Here is an 18,463-nt window from a genome sequence, read left to right on the forward strand (position 1 = left end):
AAATCATCGCTCTTTCCACAGCTCCACACTATCATGGAGTCATCTGGTACTAAGGTAAAAATATCCTCTTGGGGCATCTAGGTGGCACAGTGAATAGAGCTTCTGCCTTGGAGTCAGGAGGACCTGAGTTCAAATCCAGCCTCAGACACGACACTTATTAGCTGTGTGACTCTGTGCAAGTCACTTAACCCCAACCGCCTCACCAAAAAGCAAAAAACCAAAACAACAACAATAAAAAAAACCACCTCTTCTTTCTACTACCACTCCCTGTTCCCTCCTCCTTATACACCTTAGCAGCCCTCTGCTCTCCCCTTCCACCATGTCCACTGCTAACTCCTTTCCCTCTAAATCAACTCCCACTGACCCTAGAACTCTTCCTCTCATGATCTTTCTATCTTCAGATGACCCAGAAAACCTGGCTCCCCCAGGACGACTCTGTATCCCTGACCAAAGGATAAAGAGTCAGTGTATTTCTTCTTCCTCATTACTATTTCCTGCTCCTTCCTCTGCAAATATCACTCATCCACTTCTCCTTTGAGGTTCATTCCATCTACCCTTTCTTGATCCTCTAGATAGTGGCCCCCAAGTCACTTTCCCTCCTTTCTCATGGAGTTCTTTATTTTCATCTCCCGCCATCTTCCTAGCTATCTCTAATCTATTCAATCTAGATGTCTTCTCCATTGACAAAGATATCAGTGCTAAGAGGGCTGAAGTGATGGATTGCCTTAACTGACCCCCTATTCTCAAGCTCATGTGACATGAATTCAACCTTATTACCCTCTTCTGTGCTCTCCAATTATTCACAGTCTTCCTAAAATGCAGCACTCATAACCAAACACAATTCCCCAGATATGATCTAACCAGAGCAAAATGCAGTGTCATTTTGTCATTCAGTCTTTTTCAGTCATGTCTGACTCTTCGTGACCCCATTTCAGGTTTTCTTGGCAGAGGTACTAGACTGGTTTGCCATTTCCTTCTCCAGAGAATACAGTGAGATCCCCCTTTAGTCCTCGGTACCAGTCCTAAGATCCTGTTACCTTTTCTGGCCGCCAGATCATACAGTTGGCAGACTGAGCTTTCAGTACACTAACATTTCCAAATTTTTTTCAGGTCTCACCTATCTTGTACTTGTGAGATTGATTTTTTGAACCATATAAGACTTTGCGTTTATCCCTATTCAGTTGCATGTTATCTGAGTGGGCCTAATGTTCAAGCCTCAAAAAGATCTATTTCTATCGTGCCTTTTTCCTCACCTGTGTGGAAACTGATGGAATGTCTCCATATTCCCTTTCTTTGTAGGACCCAGAGAATAAGCCTGAGCACATCTGGGAATAAAAGGAAGATAACCTCTCATCCCCATACATAATAGCCCTTAATTATCTAAACACTCTGCCCAGCCCCTAAAAACCTTCATTTACTTTCAAAATCAGGAATTAGCTCCTGTTTTGCAATTAAATTCACCCAGGAACAAGAAATCATTACTGAGATAAATATCTAGCCAACACAAGGCTAGGTTCTGCCTTGGGCCATATGGCAGACAATTCCCAGAGATGTCAACAGGAATTTCAGGTGAGTACCTAGAAGGCAAGATCAGTCCCTTTGAGAGGTTTGGGCATTTTACTATCATAAAGGGTAACAGGAAACCATAGGAGCTAAACACAGATGTGTAGAGCAATTATTTTCACAAAGATAGAGGCACTGCCAATGAACCTCGGGAAAAACCTGTCCTCCAAGGCCAGCCGAGAGGAAAAGAGCATTCCTCTTCTTCAACCTAGTGTCCATTCGTGGCATTTTAATTAGAGGGAGCGCTCCAACTGAGGGAAGAGGTGTTGACTCTGATATCTGCTCGTACTAGAATTCAGCTCTAAGGGCTCTGTGGAAGTCATTAGCATGGCATTGAGCCTCCCACCTTAGCTCCTGTTTGGCAGTGGGAAGTTTCAGCTGGGGATTGAAATATATGCTTTTTCAACTCTGTCACTGCTGCCTGTGTGACCTTGAACAAATCACTTAATTTCTCCGGGTTTTAACTCCCTTAATCTATACAATGAGGAAGGTTGACTTAACCTCTGAGGTACCTTCCAATGAATTAATCGATTGATAATTATGTGTTAATTAAGTACTTATTACGAATCAGGCACCATAGAGGGCATTGGAGATATGATGACAGAAGTGAAAAGCGGCTGCCCTCAAGAAGCTTATATTCTGTTGGAAGAGATGATGCCTGGCTATATGTAGATACAAAATGAGATCATATTTGTAAACCTCTTTGCAAACCTTATAAGTGCATTTATTACTGTTATTTTTAATAGTATAAAGTAAATGCAAGACATCCGTGAACCCATGATCCTTTTCACCCCTGTCGTCCCCAGCCTCTCCATAGAGAAGAAACACTGCAAATTTCTCGTCTCTTGCACGGAGTCAAGCCTGGCCGTTATAATTCCTCAGCACTTGGCTTTGGTTAAGTATCTTCTTTTGTGCTACTGCTGTTCCCTTGGCTCTGTTGGTTATTTCCAATTTATCCTGTACGTGTCTTGTTTATACAAGGCTGCTTGCATTTGTCTCCTCTATTAGACTGTGAGCACTTTGAGAACAGGGACTATTTTTTGCCTTCTTTTGACTCCCTGGCATAAAGTAGGTGCTTTAATAAATGCTTCTTAAGAGACAGACTCTTTATTCTGCACCATTTCACACAAGTTCCACGTTCCTCTGAATTTTTCATATTGATCATTTCTAAAGGAGCAAAAATATTCGATTTCAGTCATAAAATACAATCTGTTTATTTACTTCCCCAATGAGTACCCACATTGTTCCTGTTTCTTTGATAACGTAGTGTCTTGCTACGAATAATTTGGTATATATGGTGTCTTTCTTTCTGTCTTTGACATTCTCAGAGGTTCTAGGTTCAAATCTCACTTCTGTCACTTACTGTTCAGTTATCTTCATGTATAAAATTGGACTCGATCAGAAGTGGGGAACCTGTGGCCTCAAGGCCACATGTGGCCCTCTAGGTCCTCAAGTGCGACCCTTTGACTAAATCCAAACTTCACAGAATAAATCCCCCTAATAAAAGGATTTGTTCTGCAAAACTTGGACTCACCCAAAAGGTCACACTCAAGGACCTAGAAGGCCACATGTGGCCTCAAGGCTGCAGGTTCCCCACCCCTGGACTAGATGGTTTCTAAGGTCCCTTCCAACTGTGGAGGTATAGTGCTATAATCATAGGGGGTATAATCCTCTGACCATAGGTTCAAGGATGAGAGTAAATGCCCAACAGTGGGATTGCAGGGTCAAAGTGTGCTATCTCTTCTTTTAAAGAACCACAAGAAGAAACTATCGGTGGAGTTTTTCCAGACACACAGCTCTAAGAATAGAGTCTCTTCCAACAAACACTTCAATTTTCACCCTCTAATTGTGTTAGGTCTGATGGTCTCAAACCAAGTCAAGTAATAAGGATAGTAGAGAATTGGCTCTTGTATATTCTGAATTAGCAAAGGAAGATTTGAGTACCGAGCAGCAGGAATTCATAAGATCTATTCCCAAAGCCCCGCTCCCCTGGGGTCTGTGTCAATGGCCATTGACAAGGAGAATTGGCTGAATATCAGAGGCGCAGGTTGCAGCCCACACCTTCTCATCAGTGACTATCTGAACAAGGCAGTAGCAAGGCAAAACAAGAGGGACCAACCTTCCACAATGATGCTCTCTTTTCACCCAGCCGCCTCGAGCGTGCACAGGTTCTGCTGGATTCAAAGGTTCACTGAATAATGCAAAGCAGAAAAACAATCCTCAGTCTTGATTCTCTTCAACTTAATTGAAAACTGAAGAAAGCAACAGCCAACTTGGCTTACACTACTGCTCGGTTCGTCAACTTCAATGCTCTGCTTCAGAGTCAGTCATAGGCTTAGAAATCTCAAGGTGGAAGGCCATCTCAGAAGCTATATAACCCAACCTTGCCCTTTTGTGGATGAGAAAAACAAGGCTCAGAAGGGGAAGTGCCCAAGGTCACCGAGGCAGTAAATTTAGGATCTTAGATGTAGAGCTGGAAGGAAAGTGGAGGCATGTACCCTAGGCCACACAGGTAGAGGTGGAATTGGAAAATGGTCATCTGGAAAGTGAAAACATGGAACCGTAGCATAGAGCTGGAAGGGACCTCAATGAACAGAGGAAGTAATTACCTTATAAATTGTAAAATGCTAAATAAAAGTAAGGTATTATTAATGATAACTAGAAATATTCATGCAGACTGAAGTGAGAAGAACCAGGAGAACATTGTACACAGTAACAGCAATATTGTGTGATGATCAACTATGAATGACTTAGCTCTTCTCAGCAACACAACGATCCAAGACAATTCCAAAATGACTCATGATGGAAAACGCTGTCCACCTCCAGAGAAAGAACTGATGGCACTTGAATATAGACCATAAATACATTTCTTGCTTCGTATTTCTTACACTGCTTCCCCTTCATAATTCCTTAGGTTGTTCCCAGCTCACATCTACCATGTACCTCTCTACTGCCCTTGGGGATCACCAATTTCAATTCTTCAGAAAGTTCCATGACTCACTACCCTACAACACCAGAAGAATGGTGGCATTCAAAAGACAGAACTTATCTCCCGGAAGGGGCACGTACAAAATACGCCCCTTCCCTGTCAAGTCTAGTATTATAGGACACAATCACAGCTAGCTGGCAGTTTTACTTATCTGGCTTGAATGCATTTTTGTGTGGGAGGGACATCGGGTGTTTTGAAGAAGCATGTGTTGTGATAAAATGAAATATATTAATAAAAACATAAAGCACTGAACCAGAGACAACCTTTAATGCTCTTTTCACCTATGGATTAATCAACATTTATTAAGCACCTACTATGTTCCAGGCACTTTGCTAAGCACACATCCTACTAATGTAATGAGAGACATGTAGTATACTGTAGTAAAAATAGTACAGGGAGGGAAGCAGGAAATGATGGTCCAAGTCCTGGTTCTACTAATAATTATTTGTGTAACCCTGGGCAAATCACTTAATCTCTGGACCTCAACTTCTTCCTCAATAAAATGAGGAAATTAAACTAGATGATCTCTGAGAGACAGTGTGATGGGAAGAATATAAGGTTGGACGGAATCAGGAAGACCTGGGGTCAGAATCTTGCCTCTGATTGTGTGACCTTGGTCAAACAACTCAACCTTAGTTCCCTCATCTATAAAACAAGGTTAATAATGACTGTAACATTTGCCTCTCAGGATGATTGCATCCTCTTCTCTTTCTTTCCCTTCCCTTTCTTTTCCTTCCTTTCCATTCTCTTCCTTTCTCTCCTCTCCTCTCTTCTCTTCTCTCCTCTTCATTTCCCTGCCCTGCCCTACCCTTTTCTCTGCTCTCCTCTTCTTCTCTTCTCTTCCCTTCTCTTCTATCTCCCCTCTCCTCGTCTCTTTCCTTCTCTTCTCTAAATGCTTAGCTATTCTGTCCTAAGCACCATAGTACAGTGCCAGGGACACAGAGACATGATGAAAGTTCTTGACTTCAAGCAGATTACATTCAACTAGAAGGATACAACATAAGATCATAGATCTAGAGTTGGAGACACTCTAGAAGTCATCATGTCTATGGGTCATTGATTAAAAAAAGAAAATCCCCTCATACACCACAATATTGATAGCAGCACTTTTTGTGGTAGCAAAGAACTGGAAACAAAGTGGATGCGCATTGATTGGGAAAACACAATATTATCATGGAATATGCTACAGGAAATGACAAATATAATGAATACAGAGAAGCATGGGAAGATTTATATGAGCTAATGCAAAAGTGAAGAAAAGCCAAGAAAACAAAATGCACAGTGACTATAATAATGTTTACATTATTATATATTATATAGAAAAAAAAACAAGAACAAAACAATAAAAAAAAAAAAAAGAATGTCACAAAATTACGAAGAACAAGTATGGCTTCAAAGAAGATATGAGAAAACACTCTCCCCCAACCCTTTGCAGAGGTGAGAGGTTTTTGGCTATGGAACATTTCATTTATTTTCAGATCTTAGATATATTAACTAGGTTTGCTGACTTTTTTTCTCTTTTTCCTCTTTCTTTTCTCTCTTTTAAAAATTGTCACGTGGAATGGCTCTCTGGGAGGGAGAAGGAATTGACAGAGAAGAAAAGACATTAAGAAAAAATTATTTAATTTCTTAGAAAGATATCATTTAGTGCAATCCCCTCATTTTACAGAGGAGTTAAGATCTAGAAAAATGAATTCACTCACCTAAGGGCACACAGAAGGGAGTAATGGGCAAAGGACGGATTTGAACTCAGGTCCTTTATACTTAGCTATCTCCCAAAGTGCACAAATGACTAAATACACACATATGCAAAGTATGCATAGTCACTTCAAAAGTAAGATGCTCTAATAAACTGGGGAATTAGAAAAGACAGCATGCAGTAGGTGGTATCCAAGCTATGCTCTGAAGGAAGCTAAGGATTATTTGGAAGCTCAAATAGCTTATGCATACAAAGCCTTGGATTTCAGCTCTACTAACGAACATGTCTTTCAGCTCCAACACACTAGTCTCCCAAACTCCACAGATGCACATTCAAAGGTATCGTCATCACCAGGTGTGCTCTGTGTCACTCAGCCAAACCTAGCTAACCAGTGAAGACAGCCAAGCAAGCACCCTGGGGGTGCTGGAGGTCAAGGACCAACCCCCACAACAACAGCAAAGTTCTTTTATGTTAATGGACTTCCATTGTTTCCCAAAGATTGATCACCAGCCCGTGCAGCTAATTAGGAAGGATACTTCTGGAGGAGCCTTGGTCCCAGAGGTATGGCCCCTTGTAATTCCTCAAAGCTACCCTTTCTCTGTGGTTTGCGCTCCATCGCCCAGGTGAATGCTGCTCTTATTATCACTATGTAATAGAGATGAATTTGAGCAAAGGCAGAGAGGGTTTAGCAGGGGATCCTTGGAAATACTTCAAGAATCTTTGGCTGATTGTTCCCCAAAGCAATGGAAACGTATCTGCCCATATGTGCCTCCTACATCAGTAGTTGCCCGCTGATATGGCCCCGGTGCTTTCTAGCTCTCCCAAACTTTCAACAAACTTTCACTCAGAAATGATGGATAGGGTTAATCCAGTGATTGACAACAAAATGTTCTGGAACCAATCTAGGCCTGGGGAATTGAGGGACCTGCATTCTAGCAAAGCAGTTCCAAGGGAGGGTCAACTGGGCACTGAAATTAAGAAGTCCAGACATACCTTTGGCAAATAGAAGAAGCCCGACTGGCAACTAATTTCAACTCCGATTCAATTGAATATACCTTAGGATCATAGATTTAGAGAATGAAGGGACCTTAGAAACATCTAATCCATGCCCCTCATTTTGCAGCTGAAGAAACCAAAGCCAAAGGGCACAAGCCAAGTCAATGACCATTGATTAAGCACCTGCTGTGTGTGAGGCACTGCTCTAAGTGCAGGAGATACAAATAAAATCAAAAAGAAAAAGAGCTCATGTCCTCAAGCAGCTTAAAACAAGGGATAAAGGTATCCATGCAGAGGCATATGTCAATGTTCAGAGTCAGCATCAAAACTGGGAGAGGAATGAAGGACAGCTGGGCTGGGTGTTTCTCAAAATGGGGGTTCTGGAAGGAACTCACCAATAGGAGGAGACAGCTGAAGGGCGCAGGGGAGGAAAATGACTTTCACAAGGTCACACTGGTAGTAAGTAGTGAAGGAAAGATTTCAACCAAGTTTCTCTGATTCTAGAGCTAGTACTCACCCACTATACAACAGTCTTGGCTTAATTTCCATATCTTGAATTAGTCAGTCAGCCAACAAGTATATATTAAGCACCTATTATGTACCAGGCACTGTCCTAAGCATTGGATATAGAAAGAAAAGCAAAAACATAGTCTCTCCCCTCAAAGGGCTCACATTCTAAAAGAGGAAATAAATGTAAATGACAATGTACACACATGATATGGGCAGCCAGGTGGTGTGGTGGATGGAGCACTGGGCCTGAAGTCAGAAAGACCTGAGTTCAAATCTGTCTTCAAATGCTTACTAGCTGTGTGACCCTGGGCAAGTCACTTAACCCTGTTTGCCTCAGTTTCCTCATCTGTAAAATGAACTGGAGAAGGAAATGGCAAACCACTCCAGTATCTCTGCCCAGAAAATGCCAAATGGGATCACGAAGAGTCAGACATGAGCAAGACAACTGAACAACAATGACGTGTATGATATATATAGTACAAATGGAAGGTGATATAAAAGTTAATTCAAAGGTCCTTCTGATGCTACTTTCCCTTTATGCTTAAATTGTTCTTTAGGATTTGGGCTTCTAGCCTTGGCCCTGACACTAACCAGATACGTGAGACTATGGACATCACTAGGCTCTACCCTTTACCCTTCTCCTATAGCCTTCTGGTCACTGGGACTTGCCACCTGTTTTATGGCTTCACATCTGCTGATCACTGTTGTGAGAGCAAGAGGAAACCAGTCTGCCTTCCATTGGCATCCAAGCGATGTCCAAAAGCTGAGATGAAAAGCCATGGGGTGAGAGCTCCAGCGGTGAATTTGTTGGAGCCCACAGAAAAGAGTCAGCAGGCTGAGTGGGTGTGGAAGGATTGTCATTGATGAGATCATGAATCTGTTGTCTTTCTAGCCCTTGGAGCCGCATTGCAAGCTCCAGCACCGCGTCTTATTCCTATTCTTCATAAAATCTCCAGATCGCAGAGCTAAAGCTGGAAGGGAACTCATCTGCCTTCCATTTTGCCAGCAAGGGCCCCTGGAAAGTGAAGTAATGGGCCCAAGTAAGAGGCAGGATTTGAATCCACATCCTTTGACTCCAAAGTCAGTGCTACCATCCCTATTTTGTAGTTGCAAAATGAAGGCAGACTAGGTCACACAATGAGCATGTGTCCGAGGCTGGATTTGAACTCAGAGCTTTCTGAATCCAGGTCCAGCATTCTATCTACTGTGTCAGCTACGTAACCTAACATATGATATACACATGGGATAATTCCAAGAAAAGTAAAACAGTACTCACCCCCAGGCGATCAATCCACTTCAACAAGCGTTTATTGAGCGCCTTCTCAGCCAGGCACTGTGCTAGGCCCTGGAAGCACACAAACAAAAATATTCTATGGAGCTCTCTCCAGCACCGACCAGAAAATGAGAGATAGCATTAATTTCTTGATAGTAATTTGATTTCCTTTTAATGGGGGAAAGAAATATCCCTTTGCATTATTGAGCCTTCTACAAACTTGTGAATTTGGTCTCTTTTATTTCTTTGATAATACATATTTCTGCTGCGGTTTGTGACACTTGCTTTTGGACACCATGTGTGGCTAGAGCAATACCTTAGTTGTCCCTTCAGGGCTGACATCTGTCACCTGTACCTTCTCTCACCTTCAGAAGTAGCTATGAGGTCAGAATGTCAAGAAGAACTCAGCCCAGATTTACCAAGATGCCAGGCAGGGCTGCTGTTTGAGGTATCCCCCTGGTGATGAGCCCACTTACTCAATTAAAAATCAGATCTTCCAAGGGCCCCCAGTGATTTACAGTGCGTGCCTGTTTTACCAGCCACTGGGCCTGAAAGCCGTCTCCTGGCACTCATCACAACCTAAATTGAGGCAATTCTGAGAAGGTTGGTGCTCCACTCCTGCTCAGTTCTGACTGAGGTCCAGCCAGAGAGAGACAGGGAGAGAGAGAAGGAAAGGGGGAGAGAAAGGAGAGGGAGAGATGGAAGGAGAAAAAGGAGAGAGGGGAGAGAGGGAGAGATAGAGAGAGAGAGAAAAGGAGGAGGGAGAAAAGAAGGAAAGAGAGAGAAGGAGGAGGAGGAGAGAGGAGAGAGAGAGAGAGAGAGAGAGAGAGAGAGAGAGAGAGAGAGAGAGAGAGAGAGAGAGAGTTAGTCCCAGGCATAAAGTGTCTCCAGGGGTAGGAAATAGAATTTTATACATGAGTAACAGCAAGCAGGTTTTGCTGGAACAAAGACTGCATAAAGAGCAGAAAGGTGTGAGAAGCCTGGAAAGATAAATTGAGCCAAATTGTGAAGGGTTTTTAAATAATAGAGAGATTTTTATTTGCTCTTAAAGGCAATGGGGAGTCACTTACGCTTCTAGAGCATCAATGGTCTTCTGGTGATGCCATGAGGGCCATGAATCATGGTACATGATAATCTCAGAAGAACTAAGGCAATAGTCTTCTAAATTCTGCTTTTGGAAGACAACGCCTTAGTTGCTGCCAAAGCCCATCCCTGGTACTCTCCCTGTAATATCATCAGGTTACATACGGTGGAATCTCTGAGGAATCAAACTGGCAAGGGCCCAAAGGACAAAGGAAAATCCAAGGCTGTATATAGATTGCAGCATATCACCAGCTAGTGACTCATCCAGAAGAGTCAGAAATGCTGTAGAGGATATTTCTAATGAGAAAACAATAAAGAGTGAGGAGTAAGAGATGGATGGTATGACCATTCCAGTCAAAATAACAAGATGTTTCTTGACTCAGAAGATCTCCAGCTTACTCCAACAGAGATGCTGCTATGAAAGGCTCATGGGAATGTGCAGACAAAATTCCCACAGGATGAAAAAAAAAATTGCTGTCTCCTAGGTCTAGATCTAGAAGGGACCTCAGAGGCCATCTATCCCCACCCCCAATGGGAAACAAAGTGGTATAGTGGAAAGAATGTGGAATTTGGAATCCAAAGGCATGGGGTTCAGATTCTGACTCTGTTACTTAACTACCTATATAATTTAAGGCAAATCACATCAGCTATCTGGGCCTCATTTTCCTCAACTCTAAGATTAGGGGGTTGGACTAGATGACCTCCAAGATTTCTTTCATTTCCAGTGCTATGATTTGAGACAGCCAATTTTCCCTTTACCTGTATCTACAGTAATTGTTAGTTTCCACCACCACCCCCATATCAAGCTAAAATCTTACCTCTATCCATTGTTCTTAATTCTGCCCTTTGGTGCTATTAAAAATAAGTTAAACCCCATTTCTACAAGACAATTTATCAAATATTAAAACACATCTATTGTGTTGCCCTAAGTCTTCTCTGTTCCAGATGAGATACGCCCAATATTTTTAACAGAACTTACTGTCATGTTGTTTCCAATGACCTCACCATCTCTTGAATGTGTTCCAACTTATAGGATGATAGGATCAAGATTTAGAGCATGAAAGGACTCTGGAAATCATCAAATCCAATTCCCTTATAAAAAAAAAAAGGGGATCCGAGGTGGAGAGAGGTTAAGTGACTTGCCCAGGGTCACACAGCTAGTAGATAATTAAGGCAGAATTTGAAGTCAGGTTTCCTAACTCCAAACCCAATACTCTGTCCATGACACCATGCCCTTTTAAAACATGGTACTTCAAATTGAAAACAACGCTCAAGATGTAACTGAGCTTTTTTAAGTTGCTGTTGCTTAATTCAATCTAATTCTTATTAATATCTTTTGTCTTTGCATCTCATCTCCTAAATATGAACCTTCTCCTCATCTACCCTTTGAGCTAGCCCCTGTAACAAAGATTTTTAAAGAGGAAAAGATCAACCCCTCAAGCAATTCTGGTGCTATATGTGACATTCCATATCCCTAGCCCCCCACTTTTGCAAAGGAAGCAGGCAGAGCCTAGCCTTGGGAGGCTGACGCATCACACTGAATACTCACATGGAACATTCAAACCCCCAGGTCTTTTCTGTGCGGCCCCTCGTGACTCCCCAACCCTGCCCTTTGATTTGAACATTTCTCACTATTAATGGTCATCTATTAGCTGCAGTCCATTATTCTCTCCCACCAAGATCGTTTTGTATCTCAGTTCTGTCGTGCACAGCATTAGCTGTCCTTCTCAGCTTGGAATCATCTGCAGATTTGATAAGCATGCCATCTGTGCCTTTATCCCAAGTCATTGCTAAAAACATTAAAAGGGGTAGAGGGAAGCACAGGTCCCTGTTGTGAAGCACTAAAAACTACCCTCCAGGGTGGCATCCCTCCATTAATCACTGCTCTTTGGGTCCAGTCAATCAGCCTGTTCTAAATCCAATCAACTCCAATCCAAAAAGCATCAATTAAGAGACTCTGATGTCTGAGGCCCTAGATGATCTCTCCATCTTGTGCTAGAGAACATAGGAGAAAGTGTGTCAAATGACTGGCTAAAATCCAAGCATATTATGTTGGCAGTATTCCACTGATCTGCCAGGCTAGTAACCCTGTCAAAAAAGAAAATGAGGTTAGTCTGGCATGACCTATTCTCAATGAGCCCTTCCTGGTACATATATAGGATAACTTCCCTATCCCCCCCATCTTGAACTATCTCTTTTATTATGTGTTCCAGCATGTGGTCAGGAATCAAAGGCAAGCTCACCAGCCCATGTCTTGAATCAACTGATCAATTAACAAGTATTTATTAAGAGCTTACAATAGGCCAGGCATTATGCTAAATGATAAGGCCATACATGCAAAAAAAAAAAGCAAAAACTGCCCCCTAACCTCAAATTTACAGTCTAATGGGGGAGAAAGCATATACATAACCAACATATAGAATCCACCTAGATAATGAAAATTGGAACATTGGTTCTTTCCCAGGCCTGCTGTTGACTTTCCCATTTCCCATGATTTTTTTTTTTTCAAAGAACATGAACAATAGCTCAGGGGAGGTTTTTTCATGCCTTGGGTTGGAAGTCATTCTTCCAGGGCTGGTGCTCTGGATTCACCAAAAGCAGCTAAGATACTCTCTTAGCATCTCTTAGCATCTCTTTACGTACCTTAGGTTTCTATCCCTTGCTAACCAGTCTTTCCCAGGCTGAAGATCTTTCTCCTTGTGGACACAACAAAAGAAAAATAGACCTTAAATAGTTCATTTTCTTAGCCACTTATTAGAATCTAAGTTCCTTGATGACAGCAGTGATTTCATTCTCCATTTTGTATCTCCAGTGCTTAACACAGCACCTGACAAATCATAATAAATGTTTATTGATTGCTTGATGTCCTTGCACACAATGGGTGATTAAAATGCTTTTTGATTCATATACTGTTGTCACCCCATCTACCGAACTCATTGATCTTATCCCACTCAACAAGGTTAAAAAGTGCAAGATATGGGTAGGTGGAAGGGAAGGTATTCTTTGAATGATAGACTTTTAGGCTAGAAGGGATCTTAGATATTAATCCAATATCCTTATTTTTACAAATGAGGAAACTGAGGCTCACAGAGGTTAAGTCATTTGCTTAAGGTCACAGAAGCATGGCTAGGCGTAAAGCCATTTATAGCATGCTTTACATTTTACCTCACTGCCCAGTTCTCCTGATTCTAGGTGCAGGAATTTTTCTCAGGGTGAAGGAGCTAGTGGTAACAATGGGGCTTGAAACAGATTGGGAGATTTGCAGTCATCTTGATGAGATTACAGAAGGCTAAGCCTTTGTTCTGAACTTTTGAAAGCTTCTCCCTGTGGAGGATTTGGATGCACCTTGTGGAATCTTATGGAGAGGACAAAAGGCATTATTTTATTAAGTCTCTGTGACTGGAGCTCCCCCAAAGTGAACTGGCTAGTTGGGTACCACCCTTGGCCCCTCAAGAAAGAATGGGTTTCAATGATAATGATTGCCTCCAAGATAAAATGTTTGGCTCAGGCTCTTTGGAGAACAGATTCTTTCTGGAGAGTCTGTGTGCTAACTTCCCTTCACTTTGGAGGAAGACCCAAGTCACGGAAGCTTAACTGATTATGAGAACAAACACTCTTCCCCTTCTTTACAGAGGTATATATGGAACACTGCATATACTGTCTGTTGTCATGTTAGTTTTGCTAAGCAGTTTTTTCTTTTTTCTTTCTTTTTTCAATTTTTTGTTATAAAGTGAAGGACCAGGAAAGTATGCATAGGACAATGAAGGAAATAAAGAAGGAGGAGGAGGAAGAAGAGGAGGAAAAAGAAGAAGACATCAATTAACATTTCTAAGAAGAAGATCAGAGATTTGGAACTTCAAAGGGATGCTAGACACCATCTAATCCCAACTTCTTATTTTATAGATGAAGTAAATGAGGCTCAGAGGCTCAACTTCTACAGGGTCTTATCCGCAATATTCCATAGCATTCATGTCTACCCTCAATTTATTCAGTTATTTCACAAATGGGGGGGGCACTTATTTTATTTCTAATTCTTTGCTATCACATGAAGTCCTGCTATGAATATCTTGGTGTATTTGGGAACCTTCTGTCTTTGATATGCTTGTGGTATAAGCCTAGCAGGGAAGTTCATTGCACTTTAAAAAGTGACAGATATGAAGAATTCAGAGAGGCATTAGTAGACATATTAACTGATTCAGAATGAAGCAAGCAAAAGCCACAAACAAGGACTATAATGAAGCAAAAAAGAAACAACAAACAGAAACTGAGAGCTCTCTAATTGTAATGGCCAGTCTTGGCCTCGGAGACGAAGGAAGAAAATGCCCCTCCCCACCTTCCTTACAGAGGTGTGGGGTTATGGATAATGAATGCTGCAGACACCATCAGGTACAGTCAATATTTCGATTGGTTTTGCTAGCTGTTTTTTTTTCTTTCATTTTTAAAATCTTGGTTAAGAGATGGCTTTCTGGGAAGAAAGATTCATTGGGAATAAAGAAAAGGTGTTATCAAAATAAAAGATAACAATGAAGATTTTGTTGATTTTTAAAAAGAAATGGCTCATTGGGGGAGGGGAAGTGATGTGTTTGGGAACTAATGTGATATTTTTTAAAAATGAAGTATCAATACCGACAAGATTTATTTTTTAAAAGGAACAATTTGGAGAGGGCTCATATGCTTTCAAGAAGATGCCAGTGGGTATGACCACACCCTCCAGAGGGAGATGCTTTCAAAAGTCACACTTAGAGAGTAAGTCCCTTTGATGAACCCCCAACATGATGAAGGGGACAGAGCCAGGAATGAACAGTTTATGTAATAAGAGTTAACATTCATTTATCCCTTTAGGGTTTGCAAAGAATTGTGTATATGTTACTTCATGTGATCCTCAGAGTAACCAAGGAAATAGCTAGAATATTCTTATCCCCATTTTGCAGATGAGGAAATTAAGGCTGAGAGAGATAAAGTGACTTGCCCAAGGTCATTCAGCTAGTGTCTAAGGTTAGATTCAAACTCATGTCTTCCTGATTTCAAACACAGCACTATTTACTCTGCCACCTAGATACAAGGTAGGAACAAAAGCCTCCAGTGTTGACAGTGCTCCAGAAAGTGAAATCTCACCATTATTCATGGGCACCATTAATTCAAGATCCCCTTCCTAAAACACACACAGACTTAGTATTATCAGAATAAAAAATTTCCCTCCCCATCTGGAGCTACTAACATCCAGCTAAGCCTCAGCTGGCTAAGCTCATCAACCTTCAGCATCCACAGGCAGGCACCTTCCCTTACTGATAGCTATCTCAAGGTTGTACCTTAAATCAATCATTCAGCTTCCTCTGGAGAGTAAAACAATTTTCTCTGTCCTTCCTCCTGATGAGGGTATTTTGAGTTGTTTTTTTTTTTTTAATTGCCATAGTGCACAGTGAAAGCCTCGTATATAATAGGTGCTTAATAAATGCTTGATGACATGAGAAATGGAAGCAATAACACTATAACTGTCCAGTTCCCAGCATTTAATATTCTCATTTTCAGCACATTGATGTGATGGGGGGAAAGAAGAAAGCCTTGGACCTGGAGTGAAGAGACTAGGTCTCTGGTTTCAACTCTGTCAGTGACTAGCTTTGTGACCTTAGACAAATCACTTCACTTCTGGACCTCAGTTTTCTCCCTTGTAAAAAGTAGGTGTTCAGCTAGATAGCCTCGAAGGTCCTTTGTGTTCTAAAATTCTATGGTTTGTTCATTCTGTGCCAAAACAACCTATAAACTCCAATTTTGAACTGGATGAGACTTTCTAGCAGGGGTTCTTGACCTTGGACCCCTCTGGCAATCTGGTGAAGTTTATGGACCCCTTCTCAGAACACAGTTTTTAATGTACAAAATAAACTATATACAATTACAAAGAATATCAATTATTTGGAAATACAATTAGCAGAGTATTTCAAAAAAACAAATTCACAAACTTTGATTCAAGGATAGCTAGTACAATTTTACAGAGTAGGAAATTGAGACCCAGAGAGATCACACATCACAGATCTGGAGCTGAGACTTCAGAGATGTCTAGTCCAAAACCCTTCATAGTAAAGATGAGAAAAATTGAGGCCCAGAAAAGTAGAGTGACCTGCTCAGGGTCACACATGAAGACAGAATGGACGTTTGAAATCAACATCTCCTCCAAGTTCCTCATCTCAGGAGTCAGCTGGCTCTTGATCCCTGCAGACACATTAGGGAATGGCTTCCTTGCTGAAAGAGAAGAGCAGATTCACATCTAAAAGAGTCTTTCCCTCTGAAATGATGAAAAGATTTGAAGGAATATTGAAAAATGAAGGGTTTGGGTGAGAAATCTGGACCACTGCCCAAAGCATTTTGTGATGATGTTTTTCTCTCTTCTCAGGTATATCTCTGGAACACAGATTTTCCCCTGAATGAGGGAGAATATATTTCCTTAGAAAAAAGGCATTAGACTCTGTCACCTGCCAGGGAAGAGAATGGGGTCAGGGGGGAGACACCAAATGGCCAGAGAATGAGGAACTTGTATTCTGGCCCTTCTTTCATCCATAAAACTTGGATCAGTGACTTTCGAGATATGAAGGGCAAACAAATAAATGAAAATGATGTGTAGATGGAAATTCAGAGAGGTGTGGAGGAAAAGAATTTGACGCACACGAGATGTTTGGTGAAAGGGATGCTGGAGATCAGTATAATAATATACTTCATTATTGATGCTTCACAGCCCTAATTTTCACATTTATTTGTAACTTTTTTAAGCAATGCCTCTTTTTTACATGACAGTCATGCTGTGCACTACACAATTGATTAAAGTTTCTAATTACCTGCCATTACAGCATGACCAGTGACGAATGAAATGCATTTTCTTGTTTCCTCCATTTTAAGAAAAAGATGTATGCCCGCGAATACAAGATTCAAAGGGCTACAGCTTCATTGCTCTATATCACAAGAGAGTGGATGGAAGGGTAGGAAATGTAAAGATGGCTTATGAAGACTCAGCAATGGTGAACTCTCCATTCTGAAAAGTCATTGGTGAAGGGAACTAGGTCTTGGAAACAAGGACACTTGGGTCATTCCCATTGGATTCCTCATACAAAAAGCACTCAACCTTCAATCTCCATTTCTTTACCCTGACACAAGTAAGAACAATTCATTAGGCTGGAAAAGTGTACCTTCAATGCAGTGTTGAAGTGCCGTGGGTGTAGAGCATTGACTTTAGAGGTAAAGGACACGGGTTCAAACCTTGTTTCTGATTCTTACCACCTATGTCACCTGGTTTCACATTCCAGCTCTGATGTTTACTACTTGTAAGACTATGGGTAAGTCACTTGATTTCCTGTGCCTTGATTTCCTCATCTATAAAATAAACTGAATGGATGAAGTTACCACTGAGGCCCCTTCAAGCTCAAGCTTCACAAGCCAATGAGTCCTGGGTTCTCATTCTCACCTCTGACAATTAAGTGTAATCTTGGGCAAATCATTCAGCATCCAAGAGCATTAGTGACCTTATCTGTAAAACAGGGACAGACTCAATGATTGTTAACATCCTCTCCAGCTCTAAATTTACAGTTAAAAAAGAGGGAGTGACCGTAGTAATAAGACCAAGTTCAAGCAGGCTCCAAAAGGCGGCCAGATCCCAAACTGCTCTGAGCAAAAGCCTGGCTGTATCCCTGGGCACACTGTCACCTCCTCCCAGGAGGAGAACTTGGAAGGACAAGGTCTATTTGGATCCAGGGAGCCTGTGTGAAAATACACAGAGAAGAGAATTAAGGCTTATCCAGATAACATATGCCATTATTCCAAAAAGTGCTGGTGTGCTTATCGAAAACCAAATACTGCAGTCAGACCTTGTCAAGCTGAAAGCAATAGTCACTGAACAGGGAAGTCCAAGAGCAGCCTGTCATTGCAGCAGAGTGTGAAGGTTTGGAGAAAAGAAAGCCCCAGGCTTCTGAGACAGGATACACTGATATCTCTGAGCAAGTTGCAATGCCAACACCGTGATTTAAAAGGAAACATTCTTATTTGAAAGAGAGGCAAAAAGGATGGGGAGGGAAGGAGAGAGGAGAAGAGGAGAGGGCAGGGGAGAGGAAAAGGGTAGAGGAGAGAGCAAAGGAGGGAAGGGGAGAGGAAGCGAGGGGGGAGAAAAGGAAGAGAAAAGGGAAGAGGGAAAGGAGAGAAAGGGAAGGTAGGGAAGAGAAGGGGGAAAAGGCAATTCAGAGGAGGAAAAGAGGACTAGGGAGAGAAGGGAATAAAGGAAGAGAAGAGAGGGGAGGGGAGAAGAAGAGAGAGCTGGAGAGGGGAGAGAGGACGGGAAAAGACAAAGCAGGAGAGGACAGGTGAATGCTGG

This window comes from Phascolarctos cinereus, unplaced genomic scaffold (genome assembly GCF_003287225.1).
Source record: "Phascolarctos cinereus isolate Bilbo 61053 unplaced genomic scaffold, phaCin_HiC Scaffold_5;HRSCAF=322, whole genome shotgun sequence".
Taxonomy (NCBI): Eukaryota; Metazoa; Chordata; class Mammalia; order Diprotodontia; family Phascolarctidae; genus Phascolarctos; species Phascolarctos cinereus.